Here is a 22,784-nt window from a genome sequence, read left to right on the forward strand (position 1 = left end):
TATGTATGCATATTCCTCAACCCAGACACTATCTGTCAAAGGTGCTTTCAAATGTGTAATCGAGATAGGTGACAGGACTGAAGAAGCTGAATTCATTGTGATTAGAGGTAATGGTGAACCACTCCTTGGTAAAATGACAGCTATTAAGCTTGGAGTACTAAAAATAGGGGAAAACGTTGCAGCAATCACAGATGTTAAAAGTATTCTGCAACAACAGTATTCAAATGTGTTCAAAGGAGTAGGTAAATTAAACACCAAACAAATCTCACTGTACATAGACCCAAATGTGAAACCAGTCGCTCAACCACTGAGACGGATACCCTATCATTTGAGGGATGCAGTCGAGAAGAAAATCAAGGAACTGATGGACATGGACATTGTGGAGAAGGTTGAAGGTCCTACTCCCTGGGTAAATCCGGTAGTGATTCTCCCAAAGAAACATGACAAAGACCTTAGGATGTGTTTAGACATGAGAAAAGCTAATGAGGCTGTTGTGAGGGAGAGATACCCCCATCCCTACAGTGGATGAAATACTGCAAGGTCTGAATGGTTCTGCAATATTCAGTAAGCTTGATCTCAAATGGGGCTACCATCAGTTAGAGCTAACCCCAGAGTCCAGAGAAATAACAACGTTTGCTGTGCATAATGGTGTTTACAGGTACAAAAGACTGATATTTGGAGTCTCGTCCGCTAGTGAGCAATACCAGCACGAGATAGCCAATGCACTAGCAGGCATCGAGGGTGTGGAGAACATCTCAGATGACGTGATCATCCACGCTCCAGACCAGGTGACACATGAAGAGCGCCTGCACGCAGTCATGAAAAGACTTTCAGAATGCGGATTAACACTGAATGTGGAAAAATGCCAATTTAACATGGACAGACTTGTTTTCATGGGCATATTGTTGACCCAGAAATGCATTGGACCAACTGAGGAGAGAGTGAGAGCTGTTAAGGATGCCAGAGAACCAAAAACGGCAGCTGAAGTGAGAAGTTTCCTAGGACTGGTAGGATTCAGCAGTAGATTTATACCCCAGTTTGCAACGCTCTCTGAACCACTGAGGAGATTGACCAGGAAAGAGACTACATTTGTGTTTGGACCAGAACAAAAACGAGCATTTCAGACTTTAAAGACTGAACTAGCCGGGGCAGGTACTTTAGCTTATTTTGACAAAGAGGCTCCTACCAGAATAATCGCAGATGCAAGTCCTGTAGGGTTAGGCGCAGTGCTTGTACAAAAACAAGATTCTGAGGAGGTACCAGTGTGCTACGTTAGTCGTAGTCTGACAGATTGTGAACGCAGATACTCACAAACAGAAAGGGAGGCCCTAGCATTAGTTTGGGCATGCGAAAGGCTACATCCATATGTGTACGGACGTAGGTTTGACTTAATCACAGACCACAAGCCATTAGAAGTCGTATACAGTAAAAGATCCAAACCATGTGCTCGTATAGAGCGATGGGTCCTCAGACTTCAACCTTATGACTTTCGGGTGGTGCACATTGCAGGAAAACAAAATATTGCTGATTCTTTATCTAGGTTGTTGTCAGACACAGGGACAAAAGGAATACATGAACATGAATCTGAAGAGTATGTGAGATTCATTGCAGTTAATGCAACACCAAAGGCGCTTACCACACGAGAGGTAGAAGAAGCCTCTGCTGTAGATCCAGAGCTGACGGAGGTGCGAAATGCAATTGAAATTGGACACTTCGAAAAATGTAAACAATATGCACCCATTGTAAATGAACTCTGTGTGATTGGATACATTGTGTTACGTGGAAGCCGCATAGTTTTACCAGAAAAACTCAGAGCAAAAGCACTTGCATTAGCTCATGAAGGACACTTAGGAATTGTAGGGACAAAACAACATCTCAGAACAAAAGTGTGGTGGCCTGGCATGGATAAGGCAGCGGAAAAATACTGTAAAGCTTGTCATGGATGTCAAATAGTGGCCAGACCAGATCCACCTGAGCCTTTGAGGAACACAATCTTACCAGATCGACCATGGCAAGACGTGGCTGTAGATCTGTTAGGACCACTACCAAACAATCAGTCTATATTTGTTTTAGTAGATTATTACAGTCGCTACTATGAGTATGAAATAATGACGTCTACAACCACGGACAGAGTTATTGACTGAATTGAGGACATTTTCAGTAGGCATGGACTACCAGTGACGATCAAATCGGACAATGGACCACAGTTCAAATCTGACTTCTTCAGGGAATACTGTGAAACAAATGGAATCAAACATGTGAGAACACCACCAAAATGGGCACAAGCCAATGGAGAAGTGGAACGTCAAAATGCATCACTGATGAAGAGAATCAGGATTGCACAGGCAGAAGGGCTGGACTGGAAACGTGAACTGAGGAAATATGTAACTATTTACAGGAGCATTGAACACCCCACGACAGGGAAAAGTCCAGCTGAACTTCTTTTCAACAGGAAAATGAGAGGAAAGTTGCCTGACCTCTCTGAGTCCAAAACAACGGCTCTAGATGTTCGTGACAGGGATGCTGAACAAAAAGGGAAAGCAAAGCTTTATCCTGATGAACGACGAGGAGCCCAGTACTCAAATGTGGACATTGGAGACACAGTACTGGTACAACAGGACAAACAGGACAAATTCACAACACCATTCAATCCAACCCCACATAGAGTCGTGAGTAAAACTGGAAGTCAAGTGGTAATTGAATCCCCAACTGGAGCTCGCTACCACCGGAATACCACTCACGTGAAGAAATACCAATCATATGAGAATACTGAAGGACATGACACACCGAAGACTTTTACTGAAGGGGAGGAAAATGTACTGAGCAGAAATGTGGACAGTTGCAACCAGACACCACAAGAGGAAGCTCAGGAACCTGAAATGAGGCCCCAGAGAGTCAAAAAGATACCAGCAAAGTTCAAAGACTTTGTGACAAAGTAAAAGTAAAGGGTTGTGTCTGAATATATTGTTCACTGTTTAAGAGAAAAAAATGTTTATGGGTTACATAAGAAAAGTTAGACAATACAATGTTGGGTTAGCAAAAGATGATGATGTAAATTACATGGTCAATATTAGTATGTGATGGTACAGTTTATTTCTAAGGAAAGGGGGGATGTCATGTACTGATATTGTACTGTGGGCCTACGTGATGACGTAGTGAAGGAGTGACGTTCAGGGAAATGAATATGCAGACAGAGCGGCAAGTTGATGGCCCTCTGTTTCATGAATAAAAGTGATTAAAGACATCGGTTCGGGTCCTGATTAAATTCAGAGTGCATTACCTAATAAAGATATAAGGTGAGTGTCAGGGTTTTCCAAAACTATCTTGATCATATGATTATGTTGGAATGTATGTAACCAGTAATGAATAACCTTGGTAGATTAGTTTTATGCTTATGTTGGTGTGTAACCAGTAATAAATAACCTAGCTTGTTCCATCCTACACAATGTCGTAAAACATCCCCTGCCCTGCTAATCTAGAGGTCAAGGGCCTTTTTTACTTGTCTATTCAGTCTATGGTCACCCCCACCCTTTTTCTCTTAATAAAGATGGTCTTGTGGGAAGCGAGAGTCAGACGTCATTCGATCATTGCTGTACGCACAGTGACGAATGGACTCTCCGCCTGCAGGTGCCCAAAACGACTAACTTGTCTCCGAGTGGTTCTTGCAAAATAAGTTAGAGTGAGCACCACTCTAACATTTTGGTGCCGAAACCCGGGACCCTCATACCCACCATCTGACTGACGGAGGAAGACGTGCTGCATTGTCGACAAGCCAGCGTCCATTAGGAGGACCTGGAAAAGAAAGTCCTGGGAAGAGAACTTCTTCGCTGGGCCAGCATCTTAGGTCTTCCTTCGTCTGACAGATGTGGATTGGCGGGACCCGGCTGAACAGCGAACCAAGGAGACAAGTAAGTTAAAACCCTAAAGTTGTGTGATTGTGTTGTTGTGAAACGCGTAAAAGTGCACAGGAATAAAAATAGGCAAGACAGAGGATAAGAAGTCTTGAGGAAGGAGGGGGTGTTGTAGAGTCCCCCTCCGGATGAAGTGGCTCTTCTGGAGCAGTGGTTTTCAAAATATTTTTGTCAAATCTCACGTACCTCCGTGTACCCTGATTTGACAACCACTGTTCTAAGGGGACAACTTCGCGTTGGCAGGGCTGGGTAACTGGACGGTTGTCTTTAGTTCCCAGGGAAGGAAGGGGTGTTGTAGAGTCCCCTCTCCGGATGAAGCAGCTCTTTTTATTTTTTAAAAAGAGGACTTCGCGTTGGCAGGGCTGGGTAACTGGACGGTTGTCTTTAGTTCCCAGGGAAGGAAGGGGTGTTGTAGAGTCCCCTATCCGGATGAAGCAGCTCTTTTATTTTTAAAAGAGGACTTCGCGTTGGCAGGGATAAGAAATTTGTGTGGTTGAGAAAGTGTGATTGGTAGGACAAATTGACTAAATAGCAGTTCTAGCATTGATCCACGAAAATAATACAGGCTAGTAATTGTTCAAAGGTCAATTTAAACTTGCATTGAGGATCCTCAAAGAAAAATAATAAAAATAATAATAATAATAATAATAATAATAATAATTGTATAAACCTAAAATACCAAATTAAGATGGCAAATAAAAACAGTAGATCCCTAGCTCTTGATGGAGATGAGAAGTACATGGCGAGTAAATTTGTTAACTGTATGCAATACATGCCGAAGTGGAAGAAAAAGTATGGAGTAGAAGGGAAGTTGAAAGTTGAAGTGTGGAAGATAGTGGTTGATGTCTTGGAAGAGAGTGTGAATAGGAAGTCAGAGGGACTGAAAAAGAAAAGAAAAGAGAAAGAATTGATTTGTGCTAAAATATGGTTGAATGCTTCACAAGAGAGAAGAGAATAAATCCAAAAGACAGAAAGTTGAAAAGTGCTGCGACTATGTTTGTCAGGCCGGAAGACAATGAGGCCACAGTGCGCAGGCGCACTGTCCCGGCCACGGCTCCAGCCGCAGCTCAAGCAGAAGAGCAAGAAAGCCATTCCGCTCGTGTGCAAAACTTGTATACAACAACTATGCAGTGGGACAGGCATGCTGAAAAAGTTATCCAAAAAGGCAAATGTTCTGATGTATTTCATCTAGATGATGATAATGATCTAAATGAAGATACAACGATCTTCTTCCAAAGTTCCCAAAGGGGAGAGAAAGAGAGAGAGACCAACAAGGCCGAAGGTCACCATATAATTCAAAACTCCCATCAGATTCTGACAACTGTTGGAACTGTGGGAAACGTGGACACTGGTCAATAGAGTGTTTTAGAAGAAAAAAAACGGTGCCAGTCAAGGGGCAGAGGAAGAGGCAGAGGAAAAATCACATTTACAGCATGACAAGCTTCCTCTCCTTTGACCCCTCATGCTAATACAGAGAAAGAAGGAATAGATGCCCATATGACAGCAAAACATGTCATTGTCTGATTATTGGAACATTTTTTGGATTATTAGAGCTCCTGTCCATGCAAGAAGTATGACAATGCTGTTTGTATGCCCAACGACAAATTACCAGGGATCAAATTGTGTGTGTGCACGGAAGTTAGAATTTGCAAATCAAGTGGTAAATGAATGCAACTTGAAGATAAATAAAAAAAATTGGAGTGTACTGTCCTTGTGTGCGTGGGAGGGACTGGCTCATGGTCGACCACGGGAAATGGCCAGCCTGTGGCGAATCATTGGTGCTGGGACCTGCCCTACGCGCGCGAGAGCTGTGCATGTGTGTTAAAATGATGAAAATTGGCTAAACTTTCAGTGTGAAGAAATTTGTTAGACTGTGGTCTATCCAATTTGCACCGCAGAACAGAAACGATTTGGAAAGATAAAAATGAGAGAAGGAGAGAAAAATGTGTTTGCGAGCAGGAGTTGATCCACACTGGTGCATGTTGAGTGTTGAGCCCTCATGAGAAATTTGAAGGAGAAGCGACAGAGCATGCTTTCAGGAATTGGAAGAGGCAAAATTGTGGATTTGAGACATTGCAATGCTACGTTTAATGGGAATAATTGATTGATGGTGTTATAAAATTATATGCGAGCTAAATCTGAGAAATTGAGTTTGTTAAATCTAAAAGCAAAGAAAATTTCGGATTGATTTGCCAGTGGTTTTTATGAGTTGAGTTTTTTTTGGTGGATTGTTCTATCGGGAACCTTGAGTTGGGGGTGGTATATGAGTGTTGTGTGGTGAGCTTGGATGAGTTGAGACCAATGTGATGGAGAGACTCCTTTTTGGAGACTGTGTGTGAGATGCAAATGAGCATTGATGAATGATTGCCTTGAATGATGGGAAAATACAGGTTGAATGGTTGGAGCTGTTGGCGACTGCTATGGAGAATTGGTAGAGCGACTTTGCTGAAAGAGTGGTTTTGAGTAAGTTGAATGCTGGAATGAAAAACATAGCTTTTGGATTGATGATTGACTGGAGAAAAACTGGAGAACCAGTAACACATGCAGAAGATGTGTGAACTGGGAAATTGAGAAGCGTTTTGGAAAGAAAGTCAAATTAAATGATGGAATCATATGTAGTAAAGAACACATCCTCCCAAAAAGTTTGTCAAGGTGTGAGGCATGGGCGTTGCCAAGCCTCAGAAGGAGGGAGTGAATAGGACAGATAGTGGAAGATAGTAATAATACAAACCTTTACGACATATGGATTTTCTAATACATTTAGTGTCATACTGTGGTAAAATTCTATTCTGGTATCATGCAATGTATATCTCACTAGTAAGCCTAAGTGTGACCGGATCATGTTTCGGGTCAGGTTCGTGCGGGATTGTTTGGGCCTTGGTCCATGATCTCATTGGCACGAGACATCTGGTTTCCATTAACAACTGACAAGATATGCACCCGAGTGAGGAAAGGGAGGCTAACTCATAAATAATGAGGAGATATTGGGAGTAATCTGTTGGTCCTTTCTTTAAGACCCTTCCTGGTGCAGATAGGTTAGCAACAAGAGAGATTTAGAGGTTCAACAGAAAGACAGTTAAAAGAAAACAACATTATTAATTTGGACAGTTGCAGGCTAACAGGAGCATGAGAAAGAAGAGCTAAGAAGCGGGATCCAATTTGATCAGGGAGATTGGAAATTCACAACACCATATTCTAAGTCACATTTTTGAGCAAGCATGACACAGGTAATAACGTTTGAGAGGTCAAGACATAGATCAGGGCTAGATGTGGAACGCAGACCTCGTTGAGTTAATTTTAAATAATGATACTGAAGACAATGTACTGTCTCATTAAATAGGAACTATAGACAGAACGTAGCTCGAAAATAGGATGAGTTGCAGGACTTACAATATAAAGACGAGATCGCTGTTACTAGGAGAATTTGAAGTTTGGTAAACAAACGTTACTAGCGAATTGATGGCAGCAGCTACATTTGGTTACAAGTTTGATGTCCCAGTCTGTCACTCTCAGTGCCAGGATCCCTGAAAACTCAATCCCGAGACTCTGCCTGCAGCCATGGACGTCTACAAAACGGTGCCTGGCTTTGAGGCACCTTTGACCTTTGGCAAGGACAAAGAAAGACTATTGTTGTACTTGTAGGGGGACAAGTACACTCGGGAAGAAAAGACGACATCCTCGGGGACGAGAAAAGACAGTGAGAAGTGGAGGAACTCACAATGTTGAAGAAAAAATGGACATTTGAACAATGGACTCATTCGAGAGTGATGGATGGGTTGACTCAACAACAAAAGAACACCATCTTGAGAGGGTGAGGTGCGGCAAAAGATATGGACTTGAAATGTCCAACGACCAAATCGCACTCCGTGCTGTGGCGGTGCTGAAACTTCGTGGGGCTTGGGGTAAAGTGGAAAGGAGCTTCATTGTGCACTGGGTTTGACAGAACTGAGGAGATTTGATAAAAAATTGAATAATGCGTAGAGCTACAGAGAAACTCATCATAATCGGAGACTGAACAGATTTGGATAGGACAAATAGGCTAAAACGGTAGGAAACAAGAGCGAGATCTGATGTTTTGGCTCATCAGGCATAAGTCAAAGTCAAAGTCAAAGTCAGCTTTATTGTCAATCTCTCCACATGTCACAACACACAAAGAGACCGAAATTACGTTTTTCTCTATCCCACGGTGACGAGACACATAACACGATAGACATACATGTACGCGACACAATATAAAAACAAGAAGGCAAAAATTCTACCAATCAATAGTAAGAGTGATGAATAAATAATAAATAAACAGATAACACAATAAATAACGGAGCCAGCAAGCATAGCGCAAAAGTAAAAAACATCATAAACAAAAAGGCACAAACAATAAATAAGAGTAATAACAAATAATAAATAATAAGAGCCAGTGTGCATTCAGACAGTCCAGACAGTAAAAGTACAGGACGCTACGCAGAACGGGGGAGCGAGTTCAGGATCCTAACAGCCTGGAGCATGAAGCTGTTTGAGAGTCTGGAGGTGCGGGAGCGCAGGCTTCTGTACCTCTTCCCAGAGGGCAGAAGCTCGAACAAAGAGTGAGCGGGGTGACTCGCATCACTCACAATCGTGGTCGCCTTGCGGGTGAGATGGGAGGTGTAAATGTCCTTCAAGGAGGGGAGCGAAGCACCAGCAATCTTACCAGCAGTGTTCACTATGCGCTGCAGGGCCTTCAAGTTGTAGTCAGTGCAGCCGCCACCCCCAAAACAGCAATAATTGAGCAATTGAGTTAGATACATTTTAGAATAGGACATTTGGACTAAAGTGAATTCAGTCAAGAGGAAGCTAGGTTGCTCAATGTACCTACTCAATAAAATAGTAAATTCGTTGCACCACGGTGGAGTTTGGGTGGTCAGAATGTTGGATACGTTAAATTTTTGACTTTCACACAATCATGCATAGGAGTCGCACAAGGCGACAGTTAACAAGACAATGACTGCAGTAGGGATCACTTACGACTGCACCGACATGGAAAAGTAGAAGCAAGGGAGTTGAGTAAGGGATTATATGCGGAACAGTCCGCTATACAGTTACCAATAGGAGGTTCTATCAAAAGGAGCTACATGTGAGATGTATGGAATCCCTTTGTCTGTGTTCTGTGTTCTGTGTTCGTGCGTAATCTCTGTAAAGTTGTGTCAGGCTGTTGTCGTTTGTCTGAGCCTTGGGTGCGCGCTCGGTGTGTGTGCGTTTATGTGCACACCCTGTGTGTGTGCGAAAGTGTTAGGAAGAAGACGGCATGGATAAGGGAATCTCCTTTAAGACAGGAGGCAATAAATGGGAAAGCCCCTGTCATAAACGGTCTTTGGTTAGGAGGAATCATTAGGAAGTGCTCAAACTCTTCTTTCAAACACTCCTATCTGCCTCGTTAAAAAGGGCATTACAATTGACTACAGGAGTTGCAAAAAGCAGATGAAGAACATAGGTAGCATGATCAGGGCCCTCAGGCTGGAGGATGTGTCAAATGCAAATTTACTGCCGCCTGATCTTTCCTCCTCACAGGTCGACAACCCCATCAATCCAGGAGACTGGGTCTACATCAAGGTCATCAAAAGAAAGAACTGGGCCAGCCATGGTGGGAGGGACCATTCCAAGTCTTGCTGACTACCCCCCTCCGCAGTGAAGATTGCTGAACGACCCGGCTGGATTCACCTTAGCCAATGCAAGCTACAAGGAGTGCTGGACCCCTCATTTTGGGACGGTGGCGAAGTCTGCAAACAACGATCCCAACTCCGCTAGGCGGGGGGATGTCTCGGTGTTCCTGTCATCTTAGTAGCAACGGGGCTCCACATGCCGGGTGGATCCTCTGCTGCGTTGTGGTTGGAGCATGCTATGGTCTATGGACACATCTGAACAGACCAAGTGATAATGTTGACCGTGGGAAACGATGGTCACACGATGAGAACTTTGAGGACTGGTCATGAGACCCCAGAAACCCATACGAAACCAACGCTTGGTACTGGTATGTGAAGGTCGCTGTGAGAGCGCACACACAGGAGGGATGTTATCTGTGTTTCCAAAAACTCCCCTTGCTCCACACAAGTTCACTTGGAGGCCAGAGCAATGAATGTCACTGAAGCGAAATGTATGGCATCCATGGGAGGAGATTGATATCAACACCGTACTGTCAGTCAGTGACGCTACCCCTACCGCCCTGGACTCGCAGGAATGAATCTGGGATCAAACTATTTTGGATTAATCCCAATGTGACTGTTGGAGGACGACAGATGCCACAAGTGGCCTAAACCAGGACGCTACCTGGAATGGACTACACGTGTTTCATCTAAGAAAACAAGACCCACGGATGCATTCACGACAACTGTTCTCCAGGAGGGAACTGGATGGGAGCTTTGGACATCACCGCTGTGTGCCAGGATGGGAGAGCCATTTCAAGGTGTATGGGCATTATGGTCGCCTAAGGCAGAGGGACCGTGTGAGACTTTTCCTGCGTATTAACATCGGCCAGCAGGTTTTTAGATCACACAATAAGTTTAATCTGGAGTATTGAGGAAAGTCCTCATCTTCACTGGGAGTTGTTGCTATCATTGTTTGTTGTTTTTGTCATGTTTCACCCTACACGCTCCCCAGCCCATTCGCTGTCATCTCAGTTTTTTTTATTGATTTTTTTATTATTGTTTTTACTATTCTTCTTTATATTTTCTTACTTATGTTTTATTGATCTGGTTCACATAATCGTATGATAAAACAGGAGGGAGATGTCAGGGTTTTCCAAAACTATCTTGATCATATGATTATGTTGGAATGTATGTAACCAGTAATGAATAACCTTGGTAGATTAGTTTTATGCTTATGTTGGTGTGTAACCAGTAATAAATAACCTAGCTTGTTCCATCCTACACAATGTCGTAAAACATCCCCTGCCCTGCTAATCTAGAGGTCAAGGGCCTTTTTTACTTGTCTATTCAGTCTATGGTCACCCCACCCTTTTTCTCTTAATAAAGATGGTCTTGTGGGAAGCGAGAGTCAGACGTCATTCGATCATTGCTGTACGCACAGTGACGAATGGACTCTCCGCCTGCAGGTGCCCAAAACGACTAACTTGTCTCCGAGTGGTTCTTGCAAAATAAGTTAGAGTGAGCACCACTCTAACAGTTAGCACACAACATGAACTTGAATCAAATCCGATCAAGACGTCGTTGACTTTCTGCTTCATCCTGTGAGAATGAAGCTAACGGATTGTGATGTAAACTACTTTTTATTTGCCCAGTAGAGGGGGGCGCACCGCTCCTGGAGGTACTGCAATACCAGGTCGATGCATAGAGTGGACGGAGCAAGCCCCTATACCATCTCCCTGTTGCGAAAATCCAATATATACATGGTCCCCGGATAGGGAACGTATCAGATATTAATCTGATAAGAACAGATACTACACCTGGTCTTAGCCAAAAGGCCGAGAAGCGATGTACTGAAACTGGTCTGAGGAAACCACTTAAATAAAGAGACTGTGGTGTGCAAGGACTGGAGTCGGAGGCGGAGTGATAAATGACGGTGCCAACGGCAGTTGTTTTAATGACATTTATAATTAGCTTCTCTCAACCACGGGCCGACTCTTTTCCCTTCGAGATCCTAACACACACTCCTCAAACAGGAAACTCCCACACGTGTAAAACATCCCACCGGAACTCGGCAACGTGAACTTAGGTTCCGGGTGAATTATGTCAACCCACTACACAAGCCCCCCCAGAATTCACCCATAGTCAAAATCCCCGCGCCGGAAAGGAACGACAGCCCGACCACAGCGGGTGTAGGTGGCAGGGGCTGGCAGGGGGTCAAGGGTAGGGGGCGCCGCCGGAAAGACCGCTGGGCTGGACGGTCGCGTTGTCGGTCGGGCAGGTGGGAGCTCGGTCAGGTCGGAGGGGCGAGGCGCTGGGGGGCGTCCGCGGCGTGGGGCCTGCGCCAATTCCAACGTCCGGGAAACATCCACGTGGGCAGGCTTAATCCTATCAACCGAGATAGTCTCAGGCCTACCGCCGATGTCCACGACCATGCTCTTACTCCCGTGCTGCAAGACCTTAAAAGGCCCGTCGTAAGGCGGACGCAACGGCCCGCGGTGGGCGTCGTGGCGGATGAACACAAAACCCGCCGAGCGTAGGTTGGTGGGCACCCGGGAAACAGGGGTGCAGTGCCGTGACGTGGGGACAGGTGCGAACGTCCCGGCAACTTCCAGCAGGGAGGACCGCTGCCCTGCCGCCGACCAAGGCGTTGTGGCGTCTGGAATGAAGTCCCCTGGAACTCGTAGTACCTGGCCGTAGACGAGCTCAGCGGACGAGGACTGCAAGTCCTCCTTAGGGGCCGTCCTGAGGCCCAGCATGACCCAGGGAAGTCTGTCCACCCAGTTGCCATCCACCAGACTGGCGCGTAGAGCAGCCTTCATGGAGCGGTGGAACCGCTCGCACAGCCCGTTAGCCTGGGGGTGATAAGCGGTGGTGCGGTGCAGCTTGACGCCCAGGCCTCCAGCAACCACATTCCAGATCTCGGAAGTAAACTGTGCACCCCGGTCCGAGGAGAGGTCTGAAGGTGTTCCAAAGCGCGCGACCCATGTGCCAATAAACGCCCGGGCCACGTCAGCAGCCGAGGTTGAGGAGAGGGGGACGGCCTCAGGCCAACGGGTCGTCCTGTCCACCATGGTGAGGAGGTAGGTGAAACCATGGGAAGGGGGGAGCGGGCCCACAAGGTCGATGTTGACGTGGTCGAACCTCCTCTCGGGGACAGTGAACGGCTCCAACGGGGCCTTGGTATGGCGGTATACCTTCGCACGCTGACAAGCCACACACGAGTCGACCCAGGCCCGCACGTCCCTCTTCAGCCCTTTCCAGACGAACTTCTGAGCCACCAGCCTCACGGACGCTTTTCTGCCAGGATGGGACAGGCCGTGTATCGCCTCAAAGACAGCCCGCTGCCAGCCGGCAGGGACAAGTGGTCTAGGCTGGCCGGTGGAGAGGTCGCACCACAGCCTGACTCCTGAGTCGCCAACCGCGACCACCTCCAGACGCAGCCCAGTGTCAGAGTCTTTGAGCGACTGGATCCCAGGATCTGAGGCTTGGTCAGCACTCATACTTGAGTAGTCGAGCCCCAGCTGAACCGTGTGGACGACCGCTCTAGAGAGGCAATCGGCGACCACGTTGGACTTGCCGGCGATGTGTCGGATATCTGTGGTGTACTCAGAGATAAATGACAGCTGACGCTGCTGGCGGGCGGACCACGGCTCAGCCACCTTGGACATAGAGAACGTGAGGGGCTTGTGGTCGACGAAAACCGTAAACTCACGGCCTTCCAGGATGGAGCGGAAATGGCGGATCGCCAACCAGACGCCGAGTAGCTCCCTGTCGAATGTGCTGTATTTGCGCTCCCTAGGGACCAGCTGGCGGCTGAAAAAGGCGAGCGGTTGCCAGGCGCCACCAACCCACTGCTCAAATACAGCACCAACTGCGTAGTCAGATGCGTCGGTTGTGAGGGCGACCGGGGCTCCAGGCGACGGGTGGACCAACAAGGTGGCCTGGCACAGCGCAGCCTTAGTATCCTCGAAAGCTTTGATCCTCTCGGGGGTCCAGTCGATGTCCTGGTTGGGGGTCTTACCCTTAAGGGCCCCATACAGTGGGTGCATGATGTGGGCCGCCCGGCGTATGAATCGGTGGTAGAACGTAACCATCCCAAGGAACTCCCGGAGCCCCCGGGCCGAACGTGGGCGGGGAAAAGCGGAGACTGCTTCCACCTTTGTCGGCAAGGGGGTGGCCCCATTACTGCCGATGAGATGCCCAAGAAACTGGATCGACGGCACCCCGAAGACGCACTTCGCCGGGTTAATGATCAGGCCATGCTGGTCGAGCCTTGTGAAAAGGGCCCGCAGGTGTGCCGCATGCTCCTCCTCCGAGGAGCTGGCGACGAGGACATCGTCCAAGTAGACGAAGATGAAAGGCATGTCCCTAAGCGCAGAGTCCATCAACCGCTGGAAGGACTGGGCCGCGTTTTTCAGGCCGAAGGGCATCCTAAGAAACTCGAAAAGCCCGAAAGGAGTCACCACCACCGTTTTAGGGATGTCAGCAAGGTGCACCGGGACTTGGTGATAACCCCGCACCAGGTCCACTTTGGAGAACAGGTGCTTCCCTGCTAGATGTATCAAAAAGTCCTGAACATGGGGGACCGGGTAGCGGTCGGGCGTGGTGGCATCATTGAGGCGGCGGTAGTCGCCACACGGGCGCCAACCACCGTCCGGCTTAGGCACCATGTGGAGTGGGGAGGCCCACGGGCTGTCAGAGCGGCGAACAATGCCAAGGCGTTCCATGCTGGCGAACTCGGCCCGAGCAATTGTCAGTCTCTCCGGGTTGAGCGGCAAAAGTGGGCCGTGTAAGGCTGGGGAACTCTCCGAGGAGTTTCTGGTACATGTCGCCCTCGGAGAGCGAACTGGAGAGACCCACATAATTCCCCTCATCGCGGACACATGCGAAGGAGGAGAAGGTTAACGCGTCCACCAGGCGGCCGTTCTTAACATCCACGAGCAGTCCGTGGGCGCACAAAAAATCTGCGCCAAGCAGGGAGAAGGAGATGTCGGCAGTGACAAAGTCCCATGTGAAACGCTGACCCCCGAAACATATGTCCACAGTCCTTGTGCCATACGTCCTGATGGGGGTGTCGTTGGCGGATGTTAAGGGCGGGCCGTGCAACCCTCCAGCAGCGTCGTCCACTGTAGCCGTCAGGACGCTTCTCTGGGCGCCGGTGTCACAGAGGAATCTGCGACCAGAGAGGGAGTCCTCAACGAACAGCAGCCGGTTCTTTTTGCCTGCGGTCACGGCCACTACTGAGCGCAGGCTTTGGCGTTTCCCGTCGTGTCGAAGTTGCAAGGGGAGCGGCACCTTTTAGCCTTGGCGCCAAAACGTGCATGGAAGTAGCACAAACCTGTGCTGGTGCGGCTGTCAGTTGCAGCGCGTCCTCTGCCAGGGGAAACGCCAGCGCTCGGGGACGTGTAGCTGCGTGTTGGGGCCAGCACACCAGGGGCGAAACGCTGGGTGGCCAAGTAGAAACGGTCCGCTTCCTCCGAAAGAGCACGCGGCTCCGTAATGGTCGTATTTGCGAGGGCCGTTTGGACGTGCGGCGGCATATGTCGCAGAAACAGTTCAATGAAAAGAAAATTCGGCTCTTCCCCACCCAGCAGGTTTAACATCATCTCCATGTGTTCAGAGGGTTTGCTGTCCCCCATGCCTTGAATAGCAAGCAGGCGCCGGGCTCGTTCGGATCGCGACAGTTCAAAAATCCTGAGGAGATAAGCCTTGAGCCCTGCATATTTATCCTGGGCCGGAGGGGAAGTGATGAAACTTACGGCTCTGGCTGCGGTGGAGCTTCCGAGTGCCGAGACAACGTGGTAGTAGCATGTGGCGTCATCCGTAATTCCCCGGAGGGCGAACTGAGCCTCCGCCTGTGCGAACCATGCACGTTGCTGCAGAAGTCTACCAAAACTCAGGCAGCCTAAGGACGGCGGAATGCGCCATGCCGTCTCGCTCGGTATTCTGTTCAGTCCCGGAATCCTCAGCGGGACTGATGTCAGGGTCACCAGTGTGGTGTGCAAGGACTGGAGTCGGAGGCGGAGTGATAAATGACGGTGCCAACGGCAGTTGTTTTAATGACATTTATAATTAGCTTCTCTCAACCACGGGCCGACTCTTTTCCCTTCGAGATCCTAACACACACTCCTCAAACAGGAAACTCCCACACGTGTAAAACATCCCACCGGAACTCGGCAACGTGAACTTAGGTTCCGGGTGAATTATGTCAACCCACTACAAGACTACCAATTCAAGTTACGGTTTAAATATATCGACTCATACTAATGCTTCTTTTCCTGCGCATCACGTGATTCCCGTTTCTTTTTGTGGTCAGGTGCGGAAGTCAACGCTGCTGCCATCTAGCGGTGTAACGGCATATACGCTTTAACAAATAATAATCACTCGCAGGGCACACAGAGACGAAAAACCGTCCGCACTCGCACCTACGGGCAATTTGGAGCGCTCAATGGGCCTATCATGCATGTTTGGGGGAAATGGAAGGAAACCAGAGTGGAGAACGTGCACAATGCAAACAAACAGGTCAGGGAGTTGGAACCGAACGCAGCAGAGCAAGCATGGACTCACAACGACACGTTTAGAGTGTAAACGTTTCCATAGAATTGCCAAACACCAAATACTTGTTCGAACTATACATCTTAGTTGAGTGTTAAGGCCTCCTAAATTTAGCAAATATATGAAGATCTATTTTTATTAAAAGGAAATGGTTGCTAGTGTGACACCGCCTGTTACTTTGGTGAGACCAGCAATGGGGTGGCCCGTTTGGACAAGCCGAAATCGGTTCTCGTTTCTCTTCAGATCGTATAAATCTTTCGCCTTTTACTAAAGATTTCCGTGGGGAGGAACAACAAGAGTATATCTCAATTTTTTGATGCTCTGCGAAAGCGGAGCTTCCTGTACTTGTCAATGGAAAGTAATCAAAATTCCTGCTTTATTGCCATTAATTCTGCCATAGCTTACAGGTAACATCCACCCATTCAAATATAAAACTATCTAATATGAGCAATAAATTAATATATTTTCGACTAATTATACTATATGTAAGGGACAATAAACAATTTAGCCATTAAAATATTTATTATTAAAGTTAATTCAGATTTGTGTCGAAGTTGTAAAGATTTAAGCTGTGTAAATGAATACAGCCATAAGTACTTCAGTACAAAAGTACTTCAGAAATACATAACAGGCTTTTGTTAGTTGAACTAATACGACGATACTGTTAATCGACTGAGTTGAATATCAGGAGTACGCCACTACATTAGCTTAATTATTATTTAACCAATTTCAAAGAACTACTCTGATCATGTCCCTCCCCTCAATGCTCCACTAGGAAGCATAGAACGCTCATCAAAAGTGGAGAATCTATGATATAAACATCATTATTCTCCGCTAGCTTCACGCTCAGGAAGGAACATCAATTCTCATCATCGTAGTTGGCGAGACCGTTCACTTTAGAAACACATATCTCAATATTAATAACTATAGAAATGATCCCTGAAAGTATAGTTTTAATTCATCAACGAGGGGCGGCGGGAAGTCATCTGCGAGTGTACCATTTTTACCCAGAGGGCAACCACGACTACTAAAGGACTATGTTTAGATTGTAGGGGTGTAACGATACATCGATACACATCGATTAATCGATATTATGCTCTACGATTTATTGGCATCGATGCTAAAGGTAAACATCGATTTATATCGCCGTGTTTGACCTCGGACATTAGACGCGACTTTATTTTGAAATCCAGTTCATTGTTGCTTGCTTCCTCTTCCGGGAGCAGGGAGCAGTGCGCGGCGTTGTTGTGTTGTGAGCAGAGCAGGCACGTGAAAGGGGAGTCGACAACTAGTACGCGGCTCCTGGGCTGGTGCTATGGCTAGTGTCCAAAAAGACGAGGAAATTTGCTCCCCTTTAGGCTTCAAGTCATTCGTTTGGAAGCACTTTGGATTCCAAAGAAAAGATGGCTCAACGGACAAGACACGTGCAGTTTGTAAATCCTGCCATGCGGTGATCAAATATTCAGGGAGCACAAATCTCGCCGCACATTTAAAGAAAAAACACGACATCAAAGTTAAGTGTTAAAGTAAGCAATTTGTATACTACAATACTCTTGTAATTTCCTAAATAAAGAGTTTGCAGTACCTTGTGGATTTTGCGTATGAATTGTTATAAATCAGGATATTGTTCTATATTTTTTATTTAAAAAAAAAAATATCGATCGTAGAGCACTATATCGCGATATATCGTGATTGAATCGCAGCAGGCTTTAAGATATCGGCAAATATCGTATCGAAGTTCTTTATATCGATATTATATCGTATCGTGACAAAACCCGCGATTTACACCCCTATTAGATTGTATTAGAAAGAGTGCCGACGTCATTAAGGTATTTGGCAACTTAGCCATCATTGGCTGAGCGCTCGATCACGTACCCACGATCCTTTGCGTCAATGTTTAGAACAAGCAATTTTTTTAACACTTGTTGTGTTACAAGTATACTTGTTTAAATTGTCTAAATTGTAAGGCTTTAAAACTGACTGTGTATACTAGGCTTTTGTTTTAAACATGAAGGCTTTTATTTAAAAACGACCATGTAAAGTAAAGGTTTTAAAATTAACATAGAGGCTTTTAAAAATGCCTATGGTAGCCAAACAATCAACTTTACATTGCAGACACGTTTCAGAATCCACCCGCCGTGAGTACTGATAACGCTTGCAGACACCAGAGAGAATATTTTATATTGCCCATCCATCCAATTTCTGTACTGATTCTCCCCACGGGGTTAGTAGGCGTGCTGGAGCCTATCACATAGGGATGGGCGGATCGATACAAAAGTATCGATATATCGATCCAGGCTGCTCATTTTTGAGTATCGATCTCCCTAGCTAAAATATCGATACTTACAATTATTTAATTATATTTTTCCTCATTTTTTTCTGCTCCAATTTGACGACTTGCACTCATGCTAGCACTACTTTTCCTTCCGCCTGCTGCACCGGCGTGTCCTGCTCTGCTTTGCTCCCGCCCCCTTTTCTCACAAGCCAAGCCCTCCTCCTCCGCCTCCCGTTCCAATCCAAACAAACACAAACAAGCATGGCCACGGCGGCGGCCCAGTCCGAACGCAAGAGAAGTCTGGTTTGGGGATATTATATTTTACTTAATAACAACGAGGCAAAATGTGAAATATGTCACAAAACAATTAAATATTGTGGCAACACCACAAACTTGACAAAACATTTAAGCAAAATTCACCCCACGGTTCATGAAGAGCTGCAGTTGAAACGTGCCGCAGACACTAAGGCAGCGACGGAAAACCCTGCAGCCACACCGAGGCTAAGGTATCAAAGTACCTTAGAAGCAGCGTTTCAGAAAGGCAAGACATATCCAGGTATCAGGTGCTAACCAAAAATTGTAAGCATTTGTGGTTGATGTGCTATTTGAAGCAATAATTACTACGCTTTAGTCAGTCATTTATAAATAAAGTTTTCCCCTTTTCAATTTGTGGTCGAACGCCATACGTTTTATTTGTAACTCCACTTCCTATAAACAACACTAAAGTATTACAATATTAAATGTAAGTATCCAGTGGCTTTACAAATTGATAGTTTTGCTGCTCATGACGATTAAGCCCTGCATCTCTGTTGGTACCATGTCTCTTTTTAGATTATACTAAAAGACAAAACTTTTTCCCAACAACAGAGAGAGAGAGAGAGAAAAGTAAAGAATAGCTCCTTTTTATTAAAGTTATACTATTAACATGCATATTCCACTAATGCACTAATGTCTAAAAAGGTTAATAATTCACGTGACGTAATACTTTTTTCTACAAAATTCAATAGATGACTTTCCAAGAGCAAGAATGCCACTGCATTTAAATCGTTTTTTGGGCGGGAAATTACACTTCCGGTATCGATATCGGATCGAATATCGGGTATTTTGGGTAGGAAATACTTGGTATCGGATCGATTCCAAAATCATTGGTATCGCCCATCCCCACTGGACATCATAAACTGGTGGCCAGCCAATCGTAGGGCCGATATGTTTTCTATTTTGTTGTAAAGGATAGAATTCTTCTGCTATTCACATTTAGATAAAGGTCATGAACTTGATTGAATCAAACCCTTTCAAGACGTTATTGACTTTCTGCTTTATCCTGTGAGAATGAAGCAGACCGATTCTAATGGCTTCCTGACTTAATGATCCTTTATTTGACCAGCAGAGGGGTGCACCGTTCCTGGAAGTACTGCAATACCAGGTCGATGCGTGGAGTGGACGAAGCAAGCCCCTAATTCCATCTCCCGGTTCCAAAAATCAATTTAATATATGGTCCCCGGAAAGGGGACGTATCAGATATTAAACTGATAAGAACAGATACTACACTTGATCTTAGCCAAAAGGCCGAGAAGCGATAACCTAAAGTTGGTCCGAGAAAACTACTTAAATAAAGAGACTACCAATTCAAGTTACGGTTTAAATATATTGAGTCATACTAATGCCACGTACCGACCACCGTAACAAACCTCAACTCTTAACAGTTTGGAATGATAATGCGTCACCGGGCTGTTTTCAACCTGTGCATCGGTTGCAGATTTTCGTGTGTTCGTGGAGGTTTAGTGTCACGTGGTTCACGTTGACCCAATAGAATAACGATGAACTGAGCTCCTGATGGGAATAGCTTTTAATGACCAACAAAACGAATTGGTCATTCGCCAAAAACAATCGGATCTTTTGATACATTTCGGGACCGAAGGCAAGATAGCTGTTTGACGAACATTTTGACGGGAAAAAAAACACGCAGCAAAAAAACACGCGGCCCACTTCGCCAAACTACTTCCTGTTTCCTGCTGTGGCAATTTACATTAACCCTCGAACGCCACTATCGCAGTGGAGGTGAATCGCATTCCAATCCACGCCAGCATTTCTTAACACTCATTTGAGGAAATTACGATCGTCTTTTGTTTCCCGATTTGTGTTGAGTAAAAATCTGAAATTACACATTTGAAAATAACACACGGAAATCGGATCATTTCCATTTCTCTCATACCAAAAGTACACGGACCAAGACATACAACTGTTTATACGTTCAAAACTCACACTCAAAATAGTTGCCCAATCGATAGGTGACGCTGTTTGAAATATCAGGTATCCATAATCCTGTGCGCCAACAATGTTTCAAGGAAAAAACACATTGATGAACACAAAATACTCGTTTAAACTGTCTATTTAGGTTGAGTCCTTCTAAATGTAGTAAATCTATGAACGTCTATTGTTTGTATTAGAAGGAATGGTTGCTGCAATTTCACCGATCGCCTTTTACTAAAGATTTCCGTGGGGAGGAACAATGAGAGTTCATCTCAATTTTTTGATGCTCTGCGAAAGCGGAGCCACCTATACTTGTCAATGGGAAATAGTTAGTAGTCCTGCCTTGTAGTTATTAATTCTGCTAAAGTTTACAGACCAAATTGGTTAAGCTTTAGGGACAGCTTTTGGTGACATCCACCCATTCAAATATAAAACTATTGATTATGCATTGAGCAATAAATTAATATATTTTCCACAAATTATACTATATGTAAGGAACAATAATAGGAGCCATTTAGCTATTAAAGTATTAATATAAAAATACCCTCGTAAATACCCATAAACTGATGCTTTGCTTCTCTTTCTACTGCCTCCACGCCTTTGTTCACCTCCTTTTTCTTAGAGTTGCTATCTAGTGGTGGTGGCAGCATAAGAAATGAAGTAAAAACATACCCATCATGCATTGCCTCTTTTCACCTGAGAACCATATGAATTTGTATTTATAGAAAATCTCCAACAGTACCGCAGAAAGATATATATTTCTTTTTCTGAGCCAGTTTAGAAAATGACATTCTCTTAAAAATTTGAGAACAAGGATTGTACTAAAAATTTCTGGCACAATTTCTGATTTAAAGAAAGACATTTTGATCATATTTTTTCGTATATCCTTGCTGCCAGCCGCCATGAACTTGAATCAATGACGTCATTGACCCTCTGCTTTATCCTGTGAGAATGAAGCTAACGGACTGTGATGTAAACTACTCTTGATTTGACCAGTAGAGTAGGGGGTGCAAAAATCAGTTGTATGTCTGGGTCCACGTACCTTTTGGCCATTAGTTTTTCTTTATAGTGTAGGTAAATGGAGAACGGGAAATGATCCGTGGGGCTATTCCAGAAAGCAGGTTATATGAAAGTTATATCATATACGTTCGTATCAATAACGGGTCGGGAACGTAGTAATTACATTTTATTTTGCAATTACTAATTTGTTGAAAAAGTTCGGCAAGTAGGTGCACAGTTGCAGAGCACAGCTTGATGCACCATCGCTCAGTATGTGGCGACCATGAAATTTGGCTTCGTGTGAGGGATTTTGTATTGTACAGGAGAATCAGGGGAGAGCGCGAACGCAGTCCCCAACTACCAGAAATTGTGCAGTCGAGATTCCCACATTTGGGGAATTCGCACGGGTCAGCACAACCGGAGTGCAATGGCTGAGCCTCACCCTGGGTGAACCACCTTCTTGATCATGGTATCTCCCCTGCCAGGTAAGTATGAGTTGTATACGTCGCCGGGGCCGACGTTTTCACCGCGCACACCATCTACAGTCAGAGGCTAATTTGGTACAAAAGTGTGAGCACACGTATTCAGTGGATGAGACAGCATTCGTAGAACTGTTAACATAGTACACCTTTAGTCATTCAAAACCAAAACATTTTAAATTAAGTAAAAAATAGATTCAGAAACATGACCATCATGCCTTGCTTCTTTTTCTACTGCCTCCACGTCTTTGTTCACCTCCTTTTTCCTAGAGTCGCCGTCTAGTGGTGATGCCAGCAACTATAATAAACCGATAAATGAAGTCAAAACATGCCCATCATGCAGTGCCTCTTTTCTCCTGAGAACCCTAAAACGGTATGAATTTGTATTTATTGAAAATCTCCAACATTACCGCAGAAAAATATATATACTTCTTTTTCTGAACGAGTTTTGAAAATGACATTTTCTTAACATTTGGAGAACAAGAATTGTACTAAAAGATCCTGGAACAATGATAGGAAAATCTCAAGCAAAAAAAGACATTTTGACCATATTTTAGAACAGTTACGTAAATTCTTGCTGCCGCCTAAGATGAACCGTCATGAACTGTCATGTACTGATATTGTACTGTGGGCCTACGTGATGACGTAGTGAAGGAGTGACGTTCAGGGAAATGAATATGCAGACAGAGCGGCAAGTTGA

General features: G+C 45.3%; 5 non-coding genes across 5 annotated transcripts; 1 reads left to right on the forward strand and 4 right to left on the reverse strand.

Annotated features, from left to right (window-relative positions):
- Positions 1-11,182: 11,182 nt before the first annotated feature.
- On the reverse strand, positions 11,183-11,373 carry LOC133145868 (U2 spliceosomal RNA). Its single transcript, XR_009711116.1, has one exon. It is a non-coding gene; the product is annotated as a U2 spliceosomal RNA (small nuclear RNA).
- A 4,933-nt stretch (positions 11,374-16,306) lies between these two features.
- Positions 16,307-16,418, forward strand: LOC133146001 (U5 spliceosomal RNA). The gene has a single exon (XR_009711242.1). It is a non-coding gene; the product is annotated as a U5 spliceosomal RNA (small nuclear RNA).
- A 399-nt stretch (positions 16,419-16,817) lies between these two features.
- Positions 16,818-17,036, reverse strand: LOC133145937 (small nucleolar RNA U3). Its single transcript, XR_009711181.1, has one exon. It is a non-coding gene; the product is annotated as a small nucleolar RNA U3 (small nucleolar RNA).
- Positions 17,037-19,742: 2,706 nt separating this feature from the next.
- LOC133145792 (U2 spliceosomal RNA) lies at positions 19,743-19,934 on the reverse strand. Its single transcript, XR_009711041.1, has one exon. It is a non-coding gene; the product is annotated as a U2 spliceosomal RNA (small nuclear RNA).
- Positions 19,935-21,934: 2,000 nt separating this feature from the next.
- Positions 21,935-22,098, reverse strand: LOC133145718 (U1 spliceosomal RNA). Its single transcript, XR_009710970.1, has one exon. It is a non-coding gene; the product is annotated as a U1 spliceosomal RNA (small nuclear RNA).
- Positions 22,099-22,784: the final 686 nt, after the last annotated feature.

Source organism: Syngnathus typhle, linkage group LG21, assembly GCF_033458585.1.
Source record: "Syngnathus typhle isolate RoL2023-S1 ecotype Sweden linkage group LG21, RoL_Styp_1.0, whole genome shotgun sequence".
NCBI classification, from domain to species: Eukaryota; Metazoa; Chordata; class Actinopteri; order Syngnathiformes; family Syngnathidae; genus Syngnathus; species Syngnathus typhle.